Below are 22427 nucleotides of genomic sequence, written 5' to 3'. Positions count from 1 at the left end.
CAGAGTACTTAAGGAAGTAGCCCCAGAAATAGTGGATGCATTAGTGATAATTTTTCAAAACTCTTTAGATTCTGGAGTAGTTCCTGAGGATTGGAGGGTAGCTAATGTAACACCACTTTTTAAAAAGGGAGGGAGAGAGAAAACGGGGAATTCCAGACCAGTTAGTCTAACATCGGTAGTGGGGAAACTGCAAGTCAGTTATTAAAGATGGCATAGCAGCACATTTGGAAAGTGGTGAAATCATTGGACAAAGTCAGCATGGATTTATGAAGGGTAAATCATGTCTGACAAATCTTATAGAATTTTTCGAGGATGTAACTAGTAGAATGGATAAGGGAGAACCAGTGGATGTGTTATATCTGGACTTTCAGAAGGCTTTCGACAAGGTCCCACATAACAGATTAGTATACAAACTTAAAGCACACGGTATTGGGGGTTCAGTATTGATGTGGATAGAGAACTGGCTGGCAGACAGGAAGCAACGAGTAGGAGTAAATGGGTCTTTTTCACAATGGCAGGCAGTGACTAGTAGGGTACTGCAAGGCTCAGTGCTGGGACCCCAGCTATTTACAATATATATTAATGATTTGGACGAGGGAATTGGATGCAACATCTCAAATGTTGCGGATGACACGAAGCTGGGGGGCAGTGTTACCTGTGAGGAGGATGCTAGGAGGCTGCAAGGTGACTTGGATAGGCTGGGCGAGTGGGCAAATGCATGGTAAATGCAGTATAATGTGAATAAATGTGAGGTTATCCACTTTGGTGGCAAAAACAGGTAAATAGACTATTATCTAAATGGTGGCCGATTAGGAAAAGGGGAGACAACGAAATGCAACGAGACCTGGGTGTCATGGTACACCAGTCATTGAAAGTAGGCATGTAGGTGCAGCAGGCAGTGAAGAAAGCGATTGATATTAGCATTGATAGCAAAAGGATTTGAGTATAGGAGCAGGGAAGTTTTACTGCAGTTGTACATGGTATTGGTGAGACCACACCTGGTCTATTGTGCACAGTTTTGGTCTCCAAATCTGAGGAAAGACATTCTTGCCATAGAGGGAGTACAGATAAGGTTCACCAGACTGATTCCTGGGATGTCAGGACTTTCATATGAAGAAAGACTGGATAGACGTGGCTTGTACTCGCTAGAATTTAGAAGATTGAGGGGGGATCTTATAGAAACTTACAAAATTCTTAAGTGGTTGGACAGGCTAGATGCAGGAAGATTGTTCCCGATGTTGGCGAAGTCCAGGACAAGGGGTCACAGTTTAAGGATAAAGGGGAAATCCTCTAGGACCGAGATGAGAAAAACATTTTTCACACAGAGAGTGGTGAAACTCTGGAACTCTCTGCCACGGAAGGTAGTTGATGCCAGTTCATTAGCTATATTGAAGAGGGAGTTAGATGTGGCCCTTGTGGCTAAAGGGACCAGGGGGTATGGAGGGAAGGCAGGTACAGGATACCGAGTTGGATGATCAGCCATGATCATATTGAATGGTGGTGCTGGCTCGAAGGGCCGAATGGCCTACTCCTGCACCTATTTTCTATGTTTCTATTCGAGTCAGAGATAGACAAAAAGCTGGAGTAACTCGGCAGGACAGGCAGCATCTCTGGAGAGAAGGAATGGGTGACATTTCGGGTCGAGACCCTTCTTCAGTCAACTGTTGTCAACTAGCTTATACCCCGACCCCCCTCCTATTAAATAACATTAAATAATTCTTACAGTTGTCCCAATTAACCCCTAAGAACCTGGATTGGGTAATTTTAGTTAAAGGGAAATAAAGTTTAATTGGAGACATAGGAACTGCAGAAGCAGCAATCTTGCTGGAATCTTGAGCAAAACACAGAGTGTTGGAGGAACTCAGCAGATTAGGTTGCATATGTGGAAGGAATCGGCAGATGACATTTTGGGTTGGGACCCTTCCCCAGACTTGGGTTGGAACAGAATGTAGTAGAAGTGCACATCAACCTCAGTCTTACCAAGAAGGACTGCTAGTAAGAGGAGTTGTAGGAGCTGGTGTTGCATCTCCTATGGTTGCAGAGGAATGTAGCTGGGTAGAGGGGGTGTTTTGGTTGGAGAAGGATGTGTGAACCGCGGAGTTGCGAAGGGAGTGGTCTCTGAAGAAGGTGGAAAACGGTGGGGATGGGAAGATGTGGCTGTTGGTGGGGTCATATTGAAGTTGATGGAAAAAACAGAAAATGTTGTGGTGGCTGGAGGGGAGAAAGGTGAGGACCAGGGGACCTGTATCCTTGTCTGATGGGACGGGGTGAGTGCAGAACTTCGGGACACTGAGAGGCATGGATGATGACAGCAGGGAGAAAACCACATTTAGTGAGTGGGGGACATCTTGGATATCCTTGAATAGAAGGCCTCATCCTGGGAACAGATAGGAGGAGTCGGAGAAATTGAGAGTAAGGGATGGTTTCAATGCAAGAGGCTGAGTGGGGGGAGGAGTAGTCATGGTAATTGTGTGAATTGGTGTGTTTATGGTGGACGCTAGTGTTGAATACTTGAGGCTGTTTTCCCTGGAGTGAACAAGGCTGAGGGATGACCTGATATATGTCAAATAAAATGATAGATGTATTGATAGGGCAGGTAGTCAGAATATTTTTCTTATTATAAATGGGTGGGGTTGCGGTATTAAAAACAACAGGACTTAAATTTGAGAACTTTTAAAGGGGATTTGAGGGAAAAGCTTTTCACATACAGAATGGTTGATATCTAGAACATGCAGAAGAGGCATTGAGACAAAAGTAAAGAAGAGATGAATATGGACCTATTGTGGTCAGCGTTGACATGGTGGGCTGAAGGGCCTGTTTCTGTACTGTATCACTCTAAGCATTGGATCACCTGTGCAAGTTGGTGTTTAATCATAATTGCTAACACTCCTATTGAATTACTTGGTTTAAACCTATTTTGTACACAAGTTACTGTATTGATGTGAACTGTACTGGACTGGACTGTGTTCAAAAATGTTCATACTCCATAAGATATTATTAAAGCAAAGCATGCCTTGGTATATTTGCTTATCCATGGCCCTTTTGTCAGTTTGTTATGCTGCAATTGTATTTGTAACATACAAAAACATAATGTCACATATTTCAGTTCATAATTGGCTGTGGCCTCTCTGGATTGAAGATTAAATCGTGCTTCTCTCTTTAATGCACATACATGATACCTCGGCATTATTCAAAAGGTGGGCTAAATCAGCATTTTTATTCAATGCTCACCCTTCAATCAACATGATGAATAACAATTAACCCATTCCATAATTTATGTCAGAAAATAAGCTGTTGATGATCTCAATAGCATGAGACATTTTACATTTTGCATGATACATTTTAATGTGCTGTATAAATGAAAATTGTTTCAACCACATTTCTCAGCAGTGACATATCACTTACAAAATTCCTCTGTGATTATTAGTTTAGTTTATAGATAGAGCGTAGAAACAGGCCCTTGGGACCAACGAGTCACCGTTCACTAGCAATCACTGCACACGAACACTACCCTACACACACTAGGGACAATTTTACCAAACCAATTAACGTACAGTCCTGTATGTCTTTGTAGCGTGGGAGGAAACTGAAGAACTCTGAGAAAACCCATGTGATCACAGGAAGAGCTTACCAACTCCTTACAGACACCACCCATTGTTGGGATGGATTCTGGGTCTCTGGCACTGTAAGGCAGCAACTCTACCGCTACGCCACTGTGCTGCCCTGCCGATTGCCCCAACCCATTCATAAATGTTATTTGATCCACTGAGTTCCACCAAAAGAGTGTAGCCCTCTGAATTTGGTTTTGTTAAAAAAAAAAAATGTTTTTTAATATTTTTTTATTAGAAGCATATACATATCATAACCAAAACACAATTTGTTTATTAATTACATATTAACACAGCTTCTATTTATTTATTATTTTTTATAGACTTTTTGAAAGATATAGAAAGAAAGGAGGGAGAAAAAATAAATAAATAAATAAATTACCAATAACACAATTTTGGAGATGGGTCCATAGATTATAAAGTGTAATTATTCATCCAACCCTGGATTCAAGTTTCAGTCAGGCTTCCGTGCTGGACCAATTTACCCTTTCAGAAAATCAATAAATGGAGACCATATTCTAGCAAACAATTCTGATTTGTCAATTAAGACAACTCTAATTTTTCCCAAGTGTAAGGTCTCAGACGTTTCCATAATTCACATTTTAATTGTGAGGGTTGTTGGGTTTTTCCAAATTTTTAATATTAAATCTTTCCCAATTATTATACTATAATCAAGGAAATTTCTTTGGTTTGTTGTAAGTTTTAGACTTTGTTCTGATATTCCTAATATTATTAGTTGTGGATCAGGATCCAATTGGATATTAACAACTTCAGAAATAATTTTAAAATATCCGTCCAGAATTTTTAAATTTTTATACAGTTTACAAAAGTATGAGTTAAATTAGCTTCTAAATATTGACATTTGTCACAAATAGGAGAAATATTTGGAAAAATTCTATTTAATTTTGTTTTAGAATAGTGCAGTCTATGTAGTACTTTAAATTGTATTAAAGAGTGTCTGGCATTTAACGAGCATTGATGTACATGTTGTAAACTTTCATCCCATATATCTTTCATTATAGGTTGAGCTAGTTCATTTTCCCATGCTTGTCTATGTAGTTCCGTTGACGGGACCTCACTATCTAAAAGAATATTATAAATGTGAGATATTAATTTATCTGTGTTAGGATGTTTACTCAAACATTCATCAAGGATTTCTGGCTCCCTAATTCTATATTCTTGTGTATGTGATTTAACATAATCTCTAAGTTGTAGATATCTAAAAAAGTTATTTGAATGTAGTCCATAATTCTGTTGTAACTCCTGAAATGAAAGAAAAATACCTTTTCTGTAAAGGTGTCCCACCTTTTTACTTCCATAATGTTTTCATTGTGCAAAACCTTTATCCAACACAGAAGGTTTAAATGAAGGATTATTTACAATGGGGAGAAGGAATGATAAATTATCCAATTTTAAAGTCATTTTTAATTGTTTCCAAGTTCGTATACCACTATATATTATCAGATTTTCACTATGTTTTTTTATTCAGTTTTGTGGGAGCTAACAAAATCGAGCCATTTGTTAAATTGAAGGTACATTTTCATGTCTTCAAATTTAGAGGAATCGTGGAAAAAGTTAATTGAACTAAACTGAATCAATTTCTGCTGTTCTTGTGAAGCGTTCCGTCTAACTAGCTTCATGGTTCCTTGAAATCCGAATGTGAACACGTATATCAAGTTACATTGCTGCATTCTTCTTTATAAACACTCTAAATGATTTCCAGCATCATCAAGTCGTAATATTGTCCTCTGATTAAATTGAGTCAAATAGGAATTTCAGTGTTTTTCAGCAGGTGAAATGTGGAGAAACTAAATTACTGACGCACTTCTCTTTGAATATTTTGCAGGAAAGCAGCTTCTGAATACTACACATGGAACCAGCTGCTCTTTGTGATTTTGTACCATGGCGCTAGAGGGGCAGGTAGCTGCAATTAAAAACAATCTGCAACTCTAGGTATATTATCAATGGGCCGATGATTGGATAACAGGTAAGCATTCTGCTTAGAACTCCAGATCTGTAAATGTTGTAGTTAGTATGGAAAATACTTAAATTATTTTATTAATTTAATAAAACAAGACAGCTGATGTTAAATTGATACCTCCAATGATAATTCGAAGGAACGATTTATCATAGGAAAGATTAAGAAAAATGGTAAACTGTTAATGTTAATCATTGTATTAAAAATCGCCCCAATGCTATAACTTTCCTACAGCATCTTTGGTAATTATTTATCTGGTGTGGGTTTTATTACATTGCATTGACTAAGTGATGATCATTGACTGGGAAAATCAGGCTGACTCACCTTTTGAATATAACCAGGGGATTATGTGTGTACATGTAATAGAATATTGCGTTAACTTTTCATCAAAAAGAGGGTACAACCTATCTTGCATTGAAATTTGCAACATTATGTTTTGAATCTTAGAAATATAATTGCAAAACAATGACATTGAATCTGAGACAAGTGTGCTGCTGCTGAGTCAAGGCCCAGACACAAGGACAGATCATGAGGCTAGCTTTACCTTGATATTGTTATAGGCCTTTCTCACGGGGCGACTTGACGCAAGATGTAACCAGCGTGAAGCGGTCGTGGTCTAGCATGATATCACACGATATAACGGGGGGGTAGATAAAGAGTTCCCACGAGTACTCGGCATTTCTGTTATTTGTGCGAGTGACTTGTCCATCTCCCGAGCTTTCCCGTTAAATCTTGAATGAACATTGTAAACTGTCAAGTGTAATTAAATCATCATGTGGCACAAATGATGTCACTTTTTTTTTCACACACTATAAATATCCTCCCTTGGTTGAATTGGCTCATTTGGAGACATGCCTGTACTGATGCCGTGACTTTACTGCAGGAAGATGCCACATTACTTAGGAGAGAGGGGAAGAGAGACAGAGAGAGAGGCACAGAGGCAGTGTGATGTACTTCGGGGTGACTGGCGGAAGAGAAAGAGCGCAAATGACCTTGGTCTATCTGTGTGTGTGGGAGCGAAGAGAGACTAAGCAGAATACATCGGTCTTATTGTGTGTGGGGGAAGAAAGAGAGGGGTGGGGGAGGGAGAGGGGAGAGGTGGGGGAAGGGAGAGAGGAGGGGGAGGGGGGGGGCTAGAGAGAGGTGGGGGGGGGGGGAGAAAGAGAGGGGGGGGGGGGGGAGAGAGAGAAATGAGGGGAGACGTATATACACACACAAAAGCAGAGTTTTACTGTATATGTGGGAGACACAGATGGACTGAGCACAGTACCTCGGTCTTACTGTATGTGGGAGAGGGGGAGAAAGAGATGTACACTCACAAAGGCAGAGTCTCTCAGCCTGTGTGAGAGGGAGGGAGGGAGAGAGAGAGAGGCACACACAAGGTGGATGTGAAATCTCACCTGCCTGTTTCAGTGACAGACACCCGCCGCCAGTAAATGAAGACACCCCCACCTGTCTCCCCCTCCTTTCCCTCGACTCCCCCACCTTTCCCCCCCAACTCCAGTCCCGTCCCGACCCCCTGGGAAACTGAAGGGAACAACAATTAACTGCTGCCTTCCCGCTGAGTTAAAGAGTTCCCACGGTAGTAAGACGAGGTTAGTTGCGCCCAAGTTTAAATTTCCAACGTGTGTTTCAGAGTAAAGAGTCAGCGCAGAATCCTTGATAATCAAAAACTGTCTGAATCAGCAAGTTAGACACAAAATGCTGGAGTAACTCAGCGGGGCCATGCAGCATCTCTGGAGAAAAGGAATAGATTCCATTTTTGGTCGGGACCCTTCTTCGGGATGATTGTAGGGGGGAACTGGAAGCAAGAAAAGACCGGGACAAATCAGGGCCAACAACAGATGACCTCAGCAGGGTATTTTGAAGAGGGGTCCCGACCTGAAATGTCGCCTAACCCTTTCCTCCAGAGATGCTGCCTGACCCACTGAGTCACTCCAGCACTTTATGTCTATATTTGGTTCCCTGATAGGGATAGTGCGATCCCAAGAGGGAACCATCGTTGCAAACCTTGGACTGGTTAACCAACATTTACTGCATGGGGGGGGGGGGGGGGGGGGGGGGGGGGGGGGGGGGGGGGGGGGGGGGGGGGGGGGGGGGGGGCGGGGCGGGAGAGAGAGAGAGAGAGAGTGTAAGTTACCTAAAATTAAATACTTCAATGTTCATAGTGAACACAGACACAAAATGTTGGAGTAACTCAATGGGTCAGGCAACATCTCTGGAGAAAATGAACAGGTGGTGTTTGTGTCTATCTTCAGTAAAAACCAGCATCCGCAGTTCCTTCCTGCACAATGGATCTCAGTGTCAAGTCTCTGACTCCCGTTGGCAGGCCATTCGGCCCACAGCCCGCCCAGCGATGACTAACCCATGTCACAGGGGGATGGTGTGAAGGCGGAGTTAGACAGAGCTTGATTAATGTTACGGTTGGGGAATGGGCCATAATATGGCCAGGGAAACGCTGTTATTTGTGACGCCCCCTCCGCCCTTTCCCAGCTGTTCTCAATCGCACCCCTGGCCACACAAAAATTTATATTTTAAGAAGGAATACACGGAACATTTAAACTCAGAACGCTTCTAACAGAGTGAGCCATGTGAGCACTTTGATCATTCTCCCTGTATTTGCATTTGACAAAATAGTCGGAAAAAAATGTTTAAAAGTGTTCATACCTTTTGCTATGCCTAATTGGCCCTTACCTCTGCGAAAATAGTCTGATATTCGTAGGTGAAATGTCATCAACAATAATTGATTCTATTATTAATTGACTAATAATTGACTATTAACGGAAAGATGCAATTCTGATCTAATATTATAAGTGCCTCTGTCTTTGGAAGCAACACCAGCAATTTATTAAATCTGACTACATGCGGCACAGTGGTAGAGTTGCTGCCTCACAGCCCCAGAGACCGGGGTTCGATCCTGACCATGGGTGCACCGGTTTCCTCTCACACTCCAGAGATTACAGGTTTGTAAGTTAATCGGCTTCGGTAACATTGCAAAATTGTCCCTGGAGTGTATAAGACTAGGTGGTCGGCGCAGACTCGGTGGGCCGAAGGGCCTGTTTCCGCGCTATATCTCTAAAATCTGAAGTTAGGTAATGTCTAAAGGAACTGCAGATGCTGGTTAATATGCACAAAAGGACACAAAATGTTGGTGTAACTCAGCAGGTAAGTCAGATCTGGGAAGAAAAACATAAAAAGCTGGAGTAAGTCAGCGGGTCAGGCAGCATCTCTGGAGAAAAAGAATAGGTGTCGATTCGAATCGGAACCCTTCTTCAGACATCCTAATCGGAATTGAGTCTGAAGATGTGTCTCGTCCCGAAACATCACCTATTTTTCTCCAGAGATGCTGCTTGACTCGCTGAGTTACTCCAGCTTTTTGTGTCTGTCTTCGTTTTAAACCAGCATGTGCAGTTCACTCCTTTACACGGGTCTCTGGAGAACATTGATCGGTAGCGTTCCGGACCCTGCTTCAGAAAGGCATCGATCGCTGGTCGGCGAGGACTCCGAGCTGTATCTCTCAAAGAAGTACATGTGAAAAATTTCTCACGGACCATAAAACATGCGGGACCTTTCAGTAAAGTCCCTTTTAAAGATTATAGTTATTTTCTTGAATCTCATTAACATAACTCATGAATAAGTTGATGTCCATATGTGGATGTAAATCTTTATTTTTTAAATTCAATCCCACAGAAGACAATTTTTACTCACCTTCTGTCCCCTCTGTCCAGCTCCCGGGTTCACCGTTCACAGGAGTTCCCACGGTACACGCAAGAGTCAGTACGGATATCACAGTGGCCACTACGTGCATATAATGTTGCAATGTTCAACCACAAGTGTACAAGTCACTCTTGGAGAAATTCAAGCTTGTTTGAATTTTCTCCTGAGTCACCAAGTTACACGAGTACCTGCCGTTAGCGCCACGGTGGTCCACGGTGGTCCACGAATGCCGTACGGTTATCGCAAGAGGTTCCCACGATGTTCAACTCTGGTTAACTCTTGCGTCAAGTCGCCCCGTGAGAAAGGGGTTTTAGCTTATGGAGTGGAATTATTTTAACACCTCATTAACATTGTATGTAAGATGCTAAAATAAGATTTAAGAATTTAGCTTTTATTTTTGCCTCGAGTATCACAGCCAGCTAAATATCAGATATAATGGGAATAAGAAATTATAAATTAACAGATTAGGAGTCACATTTAGCAGAAAACAAATTTAGCCCTTATCTGATCATGGATTTACAAATGGAAAGCTACAAAGCTGTTTTATATTTGTTCATTTCTTTTTTCTGTGGTTTCTTTCCCATGGTAACATGACATGGAGTTTGGTATTGTGTGTCTTCAGATTGTGTCTGTTGTATGTGTGACTCAGTTACTAGTTGGAAATTTAGACAATATCGCATCCCTCCTACATAAGCTGCCGTTTATATAAACCTCATGCACATTGCACATGTGAGGGTGAGAAAAAACAAATCAATTTACCAACCATACTTGTCTGCTTTTCAGATTTTGTGAAAATTTGCCTTGATATAATTTATTTGTGACAAGTAACTATCATCACCTTGTTTTTTGGGACTAGGCTTGAAAGTTCATTGTGAACTGCAAAGCAATAATAGTGTACCTTTTGTTTAAAATCACTATGCACATTCATAAATTTACACAGAATATTGTTATCCTCAAGTTTACAGACTGATGCCAAAAAATAGACGAACCACATCAGTTTTACTTGTTTACATTCACCAGAATATTTTTGATGGGTAGAGAAAAGGGGAAGGGAGGATCGTACTGCAAGTGGGGTAAAAAAATTGAGGGAGTAAAAGAAAGTAGAGAGTTACCAGAAGGAAGAGACTAGTGAGTAAGGAAAAGGAGATGGGACTGTGAAAGTAGGAAAAGACTAGAGGAGTGACGGAGATGTAGCAGATTGAGATGGGAGTAGGAAAATAATGCTTTTCCAGGTCTTTTCTTTCTTGGTAGATATGAGGAACTCCAATTGTCTTTCCCTCAATTGATCTCTTGTTCCTGGTGTTCACAAACGTTTAGATCACATTTCTTGAGCCCAACCCATGTGCAAGACCCTGAGATCACCTTGTATTGGGCTCTGGTGAGACCACATCTAGAGTATTGTGTACAGTTTTGGTCTCCTAATTTGAGGAAGGACATCCTTGTGATTGAGGCAGTGCAGCGTAGGTTCACGGGATTGATCCCTGGGATGGCGGGACTGTCATATGAGGAAAGATTGAAAAGACTAGGCTTGTATTCACTGGAGTTTAGAAGGATGAGGGGGGAATCTTATAGAAACATATACAATTATAAAAGGACTGGACAAGCTAGATGCAGGAAAAATGTTCCCAATGTTGTGCGAGTCCAGAACCAGGGGCCACAGTCTTAGAATAAAGAGGAGGTAATTTAAGACTGAGGTGAGAAAAAACGTTTTCACCCAGAGAGTTGTGAATTTATGGAATTCCCTGCCCCAGAGGGCAGTGGAGGCCAAATCACTGGATGGATTTAAGAGAGTTAGGTAGAGCTCTAGGGGCTAGTGGAGTCAAGGGATATGGGGAGAAGGCAGGCACGGTTTATTGATAGGGGACGATCAGCCATGATCACAATCAATGGCGGTGCTGGCTCGAAGGGCCGAATGGCCTCTTCCTGCATCTATTTTCTATGTTTCTATGTCTATGTTTCAACTTTCTACCCCAGGATTTCAGCCCAGTGATTTCAGCACATACAGTAATATTTCCAGAATTTCCCAATATTTCTTGACTCATGAACATTATCTCCGTTATCAGACTGTGGATTCCCACACTAATTGCCTATTTCTGTCTGTCAGCGGTTTGAAACCAGAATCGCATTTAATATATTAACATCATCCTTCTGCACTTTATAAAATGTATCACTACATTTTGAAAAATACCTCAAGTAAGCTTGCTATCTGTATCATTACTAAGTTCCCCTACAGGATACATAATTCATGAACTGCAGTTGTTCGGAATCACTGAATAGTTATATCATGAGAGGGACCATTTGGCCCTTCAAGCCTACACAGGCTGTAATTATGAGCAAAGCAACGAGTCCTACTCTCCCACGTTCATGAGTCATTGGAGCAGAAATTGGCTCATCAAGTCTACTCTGCCATTCAAACATGGCTGATCTATCTTTCCCTCTCAACTCCATTCTCCTGGCTTCTCATAACCCTGGACACCCTTGCTAATCATGAATCTGTCAATCACTGCCTTAATAATACCCAATGGTCTGGCCTCCACAGCCATCTGTGGCAATGAACAGATTCACCACCCTCTGACTAAAGAAATTCCTCCATCTCCTTTCTAAAGGTGCGCACTTTTTTTCTGAGGTTATGCCATCTGGTTCTAGAATCTCCCACTAGTGGAAACATCCACTCTGCATCCACTTTCACTATTCTCCCCATGTCCCTACAAATTCTTTCCTTTGAGATACTTATCCAGCTCCATTTTTAGTGCTATAATTGAATATGTTTACGTGACATTCACTGCCAGTGTGTCCCAGACCCTAACCACTTGCCTATTTAGAAGAAGTTCTCATGTTACTTTTGCCAAAAGCCTTCTGCATTGTTCTCTGTTACATACCACTAGTCATGTAAGAAAGAACTGCAGGTGCTGGTTTAAATCGAAGGTAGACACAAAATGCTGGAGTAACTCAGTGAGTGAGGCAGTATTTCTGGAGAGAAGGAATGGGCAATGTCTGAAAAAGGGTCTCGACCCGAAACGTCGCCCATTCCTTCTCTCCAGAGATGCTGCCTCGCCCACTAGTCATGGTGGTAGGTTAACATTAAGATTGTTACCATATGGGATTATAGATTACTTAAATTTGATATTTAGAATATGGGTAACAGAGATTGGTAGTTTGGTTAGCATAATTTAATGTAGATTATTTTAAGCACATTGATGTTATCTGCCACGAGTCTGCCTGCTTCAGCCGTGTGTATATAGGACTTTGGTTTGGCCGTATTTGGAGTGTTGCGTGCAGTTCTGGTTGCACCATTACAGGAAGGATATGGAGTCTTTGGAAAGGGTGCAAAGTAGGTTCACAGGATTGATGCCTGGATTAGAGGGTATTAGCTACAGGGAGAGGTGGGACAGCCATGGATTGTTTTCTCTGGAATGCCGCAGGTTGTGGGGAGACATGATGGAAGTTTATAAAATTACAAGAGGCATAGATCGAGTAGGCAGTCAGAACCTTTTTTCCAGGATGGAAAAAATAAATACTGGAGGGCAAAGCTGTAAAGTGATGTGCAACTTTTAAAGGAGACTAGACTGAGTGGGACCCGTTGGGTCCCATGTTCACACGGGAGGGCTGGTCCCGCAATGCAATATTCCACCTCTCCATCAATTCCAATATTGGTGGCCAGTGGGTTGGGGGGGCTTTCTGGAACGCTAGTATGGGTGTTGTGGGCAGAAGGGACTGGTTTCCAGCGGGCTATTATGGACATTGTGGGCCGAATGGATTAATGGGCTTGCAGCTCAGTCACTCAGGCCTGGTGGGCTGGCAGCTCTAAAACTGCCAGCAATTCTGCCCCAAACAGTGAGGGACTCTGTGAGAGAGAGAAGGGGGAGAGTGGAAGAATCAATTTTAGACATTTTTCATATTTTACTGCAGATCACAGCAATGAAGGAGGAAAGTCTATCCTGGTCTGGATCTTACAGGGAACCAATAAAGGGAGGGAGAAAAATACTGGGCGGAGGTTTAATACTTGCAGGGGGAATACTTACTGATGGGCCGCAAGTGCTCCTCCTGGGCTAGTACAGGCCTGATGGGCCGAAGGGGCTCTTTAAAAAAAATCTGAGTGAGATCTCAGTGAAAGGCACTTTCTCTGGACTTTTCCTGGCCTGGCACGGGCCTTTTGGGCCAAAATGCTCCTCCTGGGCTAATACGGGCATTTTGGGCAAATGGGACAGGTTTCTCGGCTAATAGGGGCCTTGTGGGCCGAAATCTGTGGTTTCAGGCATGCCAAACAAATCATTTCATTTCCATTTCAATTTCAAGCACAGGGCAGGCCAAACTGCTCGTTGCATTTTCATTTCACTTCCATTGCCATTGCAGTTTCAAGCACAGGGCAGGCCGAACAGCCCATTGCATTTTCATTTCACTTCCATTGCAGTTTCAAGCACAGGGCAGGCCGAACAGCCCGTTGCATTTTCATTTCACTTCCATTGCCATTGCAATTTAAAGCACAGGGCAGGCCAAACAGCTCATTGCATTTTCATTAAGGGCTAACAAATCATTTATTGCAAGTACATTGCAGACTTACAGTTCACTTGATTCACAGCTTAGAATGAGAGTCGTGGCCTCTCCCTTGCGATCTTGCAGAGTGACTGAATCATGTCCAGGCATCTGGGGCGTAACCTTCATCGCGGTGATTGACATGCGAGAGGATCTCAAGGTTTTTCAAACACTAATTATTTTATTTTTCATCGATGGGAAAAATCCTCGGGGCCTGCTCAGCGGACGGGGACTGTGAGTAAGATGGCCAAAAATCATAGCGATATATGTTTGTTTTTTTCTAAAATCAATATAGAGTGCAGACAGGAAGTGGTCAAGAAGAGACTTTTAATTATATAGTTGTGCGGGGCAAGATTTTCTACATAGATTGAGGTGAGTGCCTGGAACATATTGGTGGGGATGGTGGTTGCGGCAGATATGATGGTGGCATTTAAGATACTTTTGTATAGGCATGTGGATATGCAGGGAATTGTGGAATTCTTGCCACAGAAGGCTGTGGAGGGAAAGTCAGTGGATTTATTTAAGGTAGCGATAGATAGATCTTGATTAGTACGGGTGTCAGAGGTCATGGGGAGAAGGCAGAATAATGGGATTAGGAGGGAGAGATAATTGAGCCATGATTGAATGGTGGAGTAGACTTGATGGGCCAAATGGCCTAATTCTACTCCTATCTCTTATGATCTTATGATCGTATGCAGGTAGATAAGAAATGGTCTTGGCATCATGTTCGGCATAGACCTGGTGGGCCGGAGGTCCTGTTCTTGTGCTGTACATTTTTTGTGTGCTGATACCTATCTACAGTGTAACACAATCCTTCACATTATTTATTATATTCCCAAATTTTGTATCATTTGAAAAATAAAACTGTACTCCCTGCCCTCAAATCCATATCACTTGCTTAAAACTAGAAACCCAATGATCCCAATAACAGCTACTCCACTACATATGTTTATAAATTTGCTGGGGAATTTGCTCATGACTACTCTCTGCATTCTAAACTGATATGCCGTAGTTAATACCAAGCTTTTCAAATTTCCAAATAGAACATATTGTGGAACTTCATGATTCGAAACAGGAGTGTATTGTGTTGCTTTTTAGGAAGGGTTAGACTGATTCTTGCAAAAGAGCCTTTACAAATGCCAAAGCGAACACATGAGCCTAAAAATTGGATTGTGTAGCGTTGTTTATTTGTGTTATGTGATTGAAAATACACTTAGGATAAAATGACAACAGCCGTTTCCACATAATTTCAGCCTTTCCACAAATTTGATTCTCCATTTCTGGCATGAGTCCCACGTTGGTGCCAGAAACGATATCAGCGACAAATGCAATCCTAATGACCTAATTCCACAGAATTGCTCATTTTCGAGCCATGTTAAGATATTAGTCTGCGTTCTGGGTGGTTCATCATTGGTTATTCCTGGGACAACTGTACTTTCATAGTAGTCAAGTAGAACCCGAAGAATATGAATGAATAAGCTTATGAATGAATGAATAATTTATTGGCCAAGTATGTTCACATACAAGGAATTTGCCTTGGTGCTCCGCTCGCAAGTGACAACATGACATACAGTGACAATTAAGAATGGCACATAAAACATTAAACATTAATAATAAAACATTATCGATTAAACATGTGAAATAAATAAAATACCAGAGCAAAAGGAGGCTACAGATTTTTGACTAATACTCTTGGGGGGAAAAAAGCTGTTTTTATGTCTGGCTGTGGCAGCTTTGACAGTCCGGAGTCGCCTTCCAGAGGGAAGTGATTCAAAGAGTTTGTGGCCAGGATGAGAGGGGTCAGAGATGATCTTACCTGCTCACCTCCTGGCCCTTGCAGTGGTACAGTTTGTCAATGGAGGGAAGGTTGCAGCGAATAACCTTCTCAGCTGATCGGACGTCGTGCTTGATGGCTGAGCTAGACCATGATGGAGAAGGTGTGGACAGACTCTACGATGGCCGTATAGAATTGGAACCTTATTGTCTGCGGCAGATTGTGCTTCCTCAGCTGCCGCAGGAAGTAGATCCTCCGTTGTGCCTTTTAGACTGTGGAGTCGATGGTGGCCCCCCATTTAGGGTCCTTGGAGATGATGGTTCCCAAAAAAGACTCCACAGTTGTGACTGTGCTGTTGTTGATGGTGAGTGGGGTGAGGGGAGGGGGAGGGGGAGCTCTCCTAAAGTCTACAATCAATTCCACTGTCTTAAGAGCTTTGAGCTCCAGGTTGTTGCGATGGCACCAAGATGCCAGCTGTGTCACTTCCTGTCCGTAGGCAGATTCCTCCCCATCCTGGATCAGTCCATTCAGGGTTGTGTCATCCGCAAACTTGAGAAGCTTGACAGAGGAGTCAGTGGAGGTGCAGTTATTGGTGTAGAGAGAGGAGAGGAGAGAGTACACAGCCTTGCGGTTCTCCTATGCTGAGGTTTGCGGGTCCGAGATGTGATTTCCCAGCTTCACATGTTGCTTCCTGTCTGTCAGGAAGCTGGTGATCCACTGACAGACGGGTTCAGGCACAATCAACTTGGAAATGTTTGGAGTGTAGTAGCTCTGGCACAACGGTGTTGAATGTAGAGCTAAAATCAACAAACAAAATCCTAGCATAGGTCCCCTGGTGGTCTCGGTGCTGGAGGATGAAGTGCAGGCCCAGGTTCACTGCGTCATCCACAGATCTATTGGCCTGATATGCAAACTGCAGAGGGTCCAGCCTGGGGTTTGTGATATTTTTCAGCTTGGCCAGCACAAGCCTTTCAAGGGTCTTCATGACTACAGAGGTCAGTGCGACAGGCCTGTAGTCATTAAGACCAGTAATCCTTGCCTTTTTGGGTATAGGGGCAATAGTGGAGACTTTGAAGCAGGCAGGGACAGTACAGGTTTGCAGGGACTGGTTGAAAATGTCTGTGTAGACTGGTGCCAGTTGTTCGGCACAGAGCTTGAGAGTAGAGGGGGAAACATTGTCCGGTCCTGGAGATTCCTGGCTTTTCTGTCTTCTGAACAGCCCCTCCACCTCCTCAATTGCTATTGTTGGTGATTGAGCAGTGGCCAGGTTGATGTTGGGCACCACGGAGGGGGTGGGTGGTAGACGAGGCTCCAGTCTTTTGCAGTCAGGCTGTAAGTGGTGATTGGAGTGGGGTGGGTGGGAAAAGGTCCAGTCTTTTCAGACCGGAATCATGCTTTAAGTAGGTGTGAAGTGGTGGTTGGGGAGGAGTGGTGGGGAAGTATCCAGTCTTTGCAGACTGTACTCAGGCTGTAAGTGTGATGTGTTGGTGGGGGAGTGGGTACCAGGGTTAAGTTTCTGTTTATCGAACGGGCAGTAGAACTCGTTCAAGTCTTTGGTCAGCTGACGTTTGTCCAAAGAGTGGGAATCTTTCCTCTTGTAGCTGATGATTTATTGCAAGATCTTACAAACTGAAGAAGAGTCAGTAGCTGAGAACTTTCACCTCAACTTCTCAGATTACCTTTCTTTGGCAGCTCTGATTCCTCTTCTCAGCTTGTACTTTGCTTCCCTGTTGAGGTCTGCATCCACGCTCAGTCGGCCTCATCTTTAGACTGGCGGAGCTGTCTGAGTTCTGCTGTAAACCAGGGCTTGTTGTTGTTGAACCAGGTCCTAGTTGGAATGCAACTGTCCTCACAAAAGCTGACGTATGATGTTACAGTGTCTGTATACTTATCAAGGCTTGTGGTTGAAACATAGAAAATAGGTGCAGGAGGAGGCCATTCGGCCCTTCGAGCCAGCACCGCCTTTCATTGCGATCTTGGCTGATTGTCCCCAATCAATAACCCATGCCCGCCTTCTCCCCATATCCCTTGATTCCACTAGCCCTAGAGCTCTATCTAACTCTCTCTTAAATCCATCCAGTGATTTGGCCTCCACTGCCCTCTGTGGCAGAGAATTCCACAAATTCACAACTCTCTGGGTGAAAAAGTTTTTTTCTCACAGTCTTAAATGACCTCCCCTTTATTCGAAGACTATGGCCCCTGGTTCTGGACTCACCCAATATTGGGAAAATTTTTCCTGCATCTAGCTTGTCCAGTCCTTTTATAATTTTATATGTTTCTATAAGAACCCCCTCATCCTTCTAAACTCCAGTGAATACAAGCCTAGTCTTTTCAATCTATTCTCATATGACAGTCCCGCCATCCCAGGGATCAATCTCGTGAACCTACGCTGCATTGCCTCAATCACAAGGATGTCCTTCATCAAATTAGGAGACGAAAACTGCACGCAATACTCCAGATGTGGCCTTACCAGAGCCCCATAAAACTGCAGAAGAACCTCTTTACTCCTATACTGAAATTGTCTTGTTATGAAGGCCAACATTCCATTAGCTTTCTTCACTGCCTGCTGTACCTGCACGACAACTTTCAGTGACCGGTGTACAAGGTACACCCAGGTCTCGCTGTACCTCCACCTTACCTAACCTAACCCCATTGAGATAATAATCTGCCCGCTTGTTTTTGCCACCAAAGTGGATAACCTTACATTTATCTATATTATACTGCATTTGCCATGCATCTGCCCACTCACTCAACCTGTCTAAGTCACCCTGCAACCTCCTAACACCCTCTTCACAGTTCACACTGCCACCCAGCTTTGTGTCATCTGGAAACCTGCTAGTGTTGCTCCTAAATTCCCTCTTCCAAATCATTAATATATGATAAACAGTTGCGGCCCCAACACCGAGCCTTGCGGCACTCCACTCGCTACTGCCTGCCATTCTGAAAAGGACCCGTTCACTCCTACTCTTCCTGTCTGCCAACCAATTTTCTATCCATGTCAACACCCTACCCCCAATACCATGTGCTCTAATTTTAGTCACCAGTCTCCCGTGTGGGACCTTATCAAAGGCTTTCTGAAAGTCTAGATGCATTACATCCACTGGCACCCGTTCATCCATTTTACTTGTCACATCCTCAAAAAATTCCAGAAGATTAGTCAAGCATGATTTTCCTTTCATAAATCCATGCTGATTTGGACTAATCCTTTCACTGCTATCCAAATGCCCCATTATTACCTCTTTAATAATTGACTCCAGCATCTCTCCCACCACCGAAGTCAGGCTAACTGGTCTGTAATTCCCTGTTTTCACTCTTGCTCCTTTCTTGAAAAGTGGGATAACATTAGCTATCCTCCAGTCCACAGGAACTGATCCTGAATCTATTGAACATTGGAAAATGATCACCAATGCGTCTACTGTTTCTAGAGCCACCTCCCTGAGGACCCTGGGATGCAGTTCATCAGGCCTAGGGGATTTATCATCCTTCAGTCCCATTAGCCTACCCAATACTATCTCTTGCCTAATGAAAATTTCTTTCAGTTCCTCGACCCCCTTAGATCCTCTGTCCTCCAGTACACCTGGGAGATTGTTTGTGTCTTCCTTAGTGAAGACAGATCTGAAGTACCTGTTCAACTTTTCTGCCATTTCCTTGTTCCCGATAATAATTTCACCCGTGTCTGCCTTCAAGGGACCCACATTTGACTTTGCTATTCTTTTTCCCTTAACATATCTAAAGAAGCTTTTATTGCCCTTCTTTACATTCCTGGCCAGCTTCCCTTCGTACTTCATCTTTTCAGCCCGTATTGGCCGTTTTGTTTCCTTCTGTTGTCCTATGAAAGTTTTCCAATCCTCTGGCTTCCGGCTACTCTTTGCTGTGTTATACATCTTTTCTTTTAGTTTTATTTTATCCCTAACTTCTCTTGTCAGCCACCATTGCCTCCTACTCCCCTTAGAATCTTTCTTCCTTTTTGGAATGAAATGATCCTGCGTCTTCTGGATTATGCCCAGAAATTCCTGTCATTGCTGTTCCACCGTCATTCCTGCTAGTATCCCTTTACAGTCTACCTTGGCCAGCTCCTCTCTCATGCCTTCATAGTCCCCTTTGTTCAGCTGCATCGCTGCCACTTCCGATTTAACCTTCTCCTTCTCAAATTGCAGATTAAGCAGATCTAATCATATTATGATCACTACCTCCAGGCGGTTCCTTTACCTCGAGTTCTCTTATCAAATCTGGTTTATTGGACAACACTAAATCCAGAATTGCCTTTTCTCTGGTCGGCTCCATTACAAACTGCTCTAAGAATCTATCTTGTAGGCACTCTTTCTTGGGGTCCTGAACCAACCTGATTTTCCCAGTCTACCTGCATATTGAAATCCTCCATCACCACAGTGGCATTACCTTTGTTACATTACCTTTGCTGCAATCTTCCCTCCATTGATGAACTGTACACTGCAAGGCCAGGAAGCGAGTGGGCAAGATCATCTCTGACCCCTTTCACCCTGGCCACAAACTCTTTGAATCACTTCCTTCTGGAAGGCGACTCCGGATTGTCAAAGCTGCCACAGCCAGACATAAAAACAGTTTTTATCCACGAGTAGTTGCTCTACTCAACAGACAAAAATCTGTAGCCTCCCTTTGATCTGGTATTTTGTTGGTTCATATGCTTGATCAATGGTGTTTTATCATTAATGTTTTAGTATTATTAATGTTTAGTATTTTCTGAGTCATTCGTAACTGTCACTGTATGTCATGTCATTACTTTTGGGTGGAGCACCAAGGCAAATTCCTTGTATGTGAATACTTGGCCAATAAACTTACTTACTTACATGCCAGTTTTAATTCCTGTTGCAACTTACACCCTACATCCGGGCTACTATTTGGGGGTCTGTAGACAACACCAATTAGTGTCTTCTTGCCTTTGCAATTCCTCAACTCAATCCACAGTGACTCTACCTCGTCAGTCCCTATGTCTTCCCTCGCAAGGGACTGAATTCCATTCCTCACCAGAAGAGCTACTCCCCCTCCTCTGCCCACCTGCCTGTCCTTTCTATAGGATGTATAACCCTGAATATTAAGTTCCCAGACCCGATCCTCCTGCAGCCACGTCTCGGTAATCCCCACAATGTCATATCTACCAACCTCTATCTGAGCCTCAAGCTCATCTACTTTACTTCTAATAATAATAATAATAATAATAATAATAATAAAAAAAAATATTTATAGGGCGCCTTTCAGACATCTCAAGGACACCTTATATAGATTAACAGGAATATAAACATATAATCAGAATAAAATAAATAATAAAGACATCACAGAAACACAAATTAAATACAGAATTCAGTCCAAAAACAAAAAATCAAAAACACAATGTGAAGAGAGAGCAGCGGGCAGCTAAAGCGCGCCAGCGTCCACTCTCCCTTCACGGCAGCCATCTTGGACAAAGACTAACAGGATTACCATACAGACAAAAAATCATCCCCCCAACAATGGATATCACTGTGGGGGAAGGCACAATGTCCAGTCCCCAACCCCAAGTTCACCCCAAAGTCAGGCCTATTGAGGCCACCGCAATTGCCTCTACGGAGGCCCGATGTTCCTGGCCGTTCTCACCGGGTGGTGTTGCCCCGGCGTCGGGAGAGTCCTCTCAGCGGCTGGGCCACCTGGAACGGCCGCTTTCTAGCTGGAGACCGCGGCTTCCGAAGCCGACAAGGCCGCGCCGGTTTGGAGCTCCCAGGCTCCCGATGTTGAAATCGGCGCCGCCCGCTCCGCTCCGCAGACCCGCAGCCCGGAGGTGTTGAACACGGCGGTCACAGCTCACCGGAGCTCCAGCGCGTCGATCCAGCGCGGCGACCCAGGCAAGGCATCGCCCGCTCCGCTCCACGATAGCGCTCCAGCGCTGTGCCGCCACCGAGGCCGAGGTGCTGGGCGGTCCCCGCCAGGAAACGGCGCTCCAAGCCCGCTGGTAGGCCACGAGGACGGGTCGACGGGCAGCCCGGAGAAAAAAGCTGCCTCACCGACCAGGTAGGGACCTAGAAGTAAAATTGACCCCTACCCCCCACATTAAAAAGTCCATATCTCCAAACATCACTAAACAGGACTCACTAAAAACTTTTAAAAAAGCGAATTAAAACGGACGGCTGCTGGCTAGCAGCCGTTCCCCAAGATGGCTTATACTTTGCGCATTCAAATACAGTACTGTTAATTCCTTACACATCTCACCATTCACATCGATCCCTATTACATTTGGCCATACTGTTCTATCACTTTGTGAGCTTTCTTTCCCATTAATTCTGGGGTCATTAACTATCCCTTTACTCCCTTTCCCTTTAACTCAACCCTTGACTATCCACTTTGACAACCCCCCCCCTTATTTAGTTTAAAACCACCTGTGTCGTAGTGGCAAACCTGCCTGCCAGAATGCCGGCCCCCCACCTGTTACGATGCAATCCGTCCCTTTTGTACAGTCCCCTTTACTCCAAAACAGATCCCAGTGGTCTAAGAATCTAAATCCCTGGCCCCTGCACCAGTTCCTCAGCCACACATTCAGGTCCTATATCTCCCTGTTCCTGCTATCACCAGCACGAGGAATTGGAAGCAAACCGGAGATAACCATCCTGGAGATCCTGCTTTTCAGCACTTTTCCGAGCTCTCTAAAGTCACGCTTCAGAATTTTCATCCCCTTCTTTCCGACATCATTTGTGCTGACATGCACTACAACTTCCGGCGGTTCACCTTCGGCCTTGAGGATTTTCTGCACTCTGTTCGTGACATCCTGGATCCTGGCACCCGGGAGGCAGCACACCATCCTCGAATCCCA

General features: G+C 43.6%; 1 protein-coding gene across 7 annotated transcripts in view; it reads left to right on the top strand.

Moving 5' to 3' along the window:
- gpr63 (G protein-coupled receptor 63) overlaps positions 1-22427 on the top strand; it is a 57124-nt gene that overhangs the window by 7507 nt on the left and 27190 nt on the right. For all 7 annotated transcript variants that reach the window (XM_055635844.1, XM_055635851.1, XM_055635850.1 and 4 more), the window contains exon 2: positions 5455-5595. The gene's annotated coding sequence lies outside the window, so the exon portion shown is untranslated. The remainder of the gene's footprint in view (positions 1-5454; positions 5596-22427) is intronic.

Source organism: Leucoraja erinacea, chromosome 5 (genome assembly GCF_028641065.1).
Source record: "Leucoraja erinacea ecotype New England chromosome 5, Leri_hhj_1, whole genome shotgun sequence".
Taxonomy (NCBI): domain Eukaryota; kingdom Metazoa; phylum Chordata; class Chondrichthyes; order Rajiformes; family Rajidae; genus Leucoraja; species Leucoraja erinaceus.
This window is presented reverse-complemented; position numbering and strand designations above follow the sequence as displayed.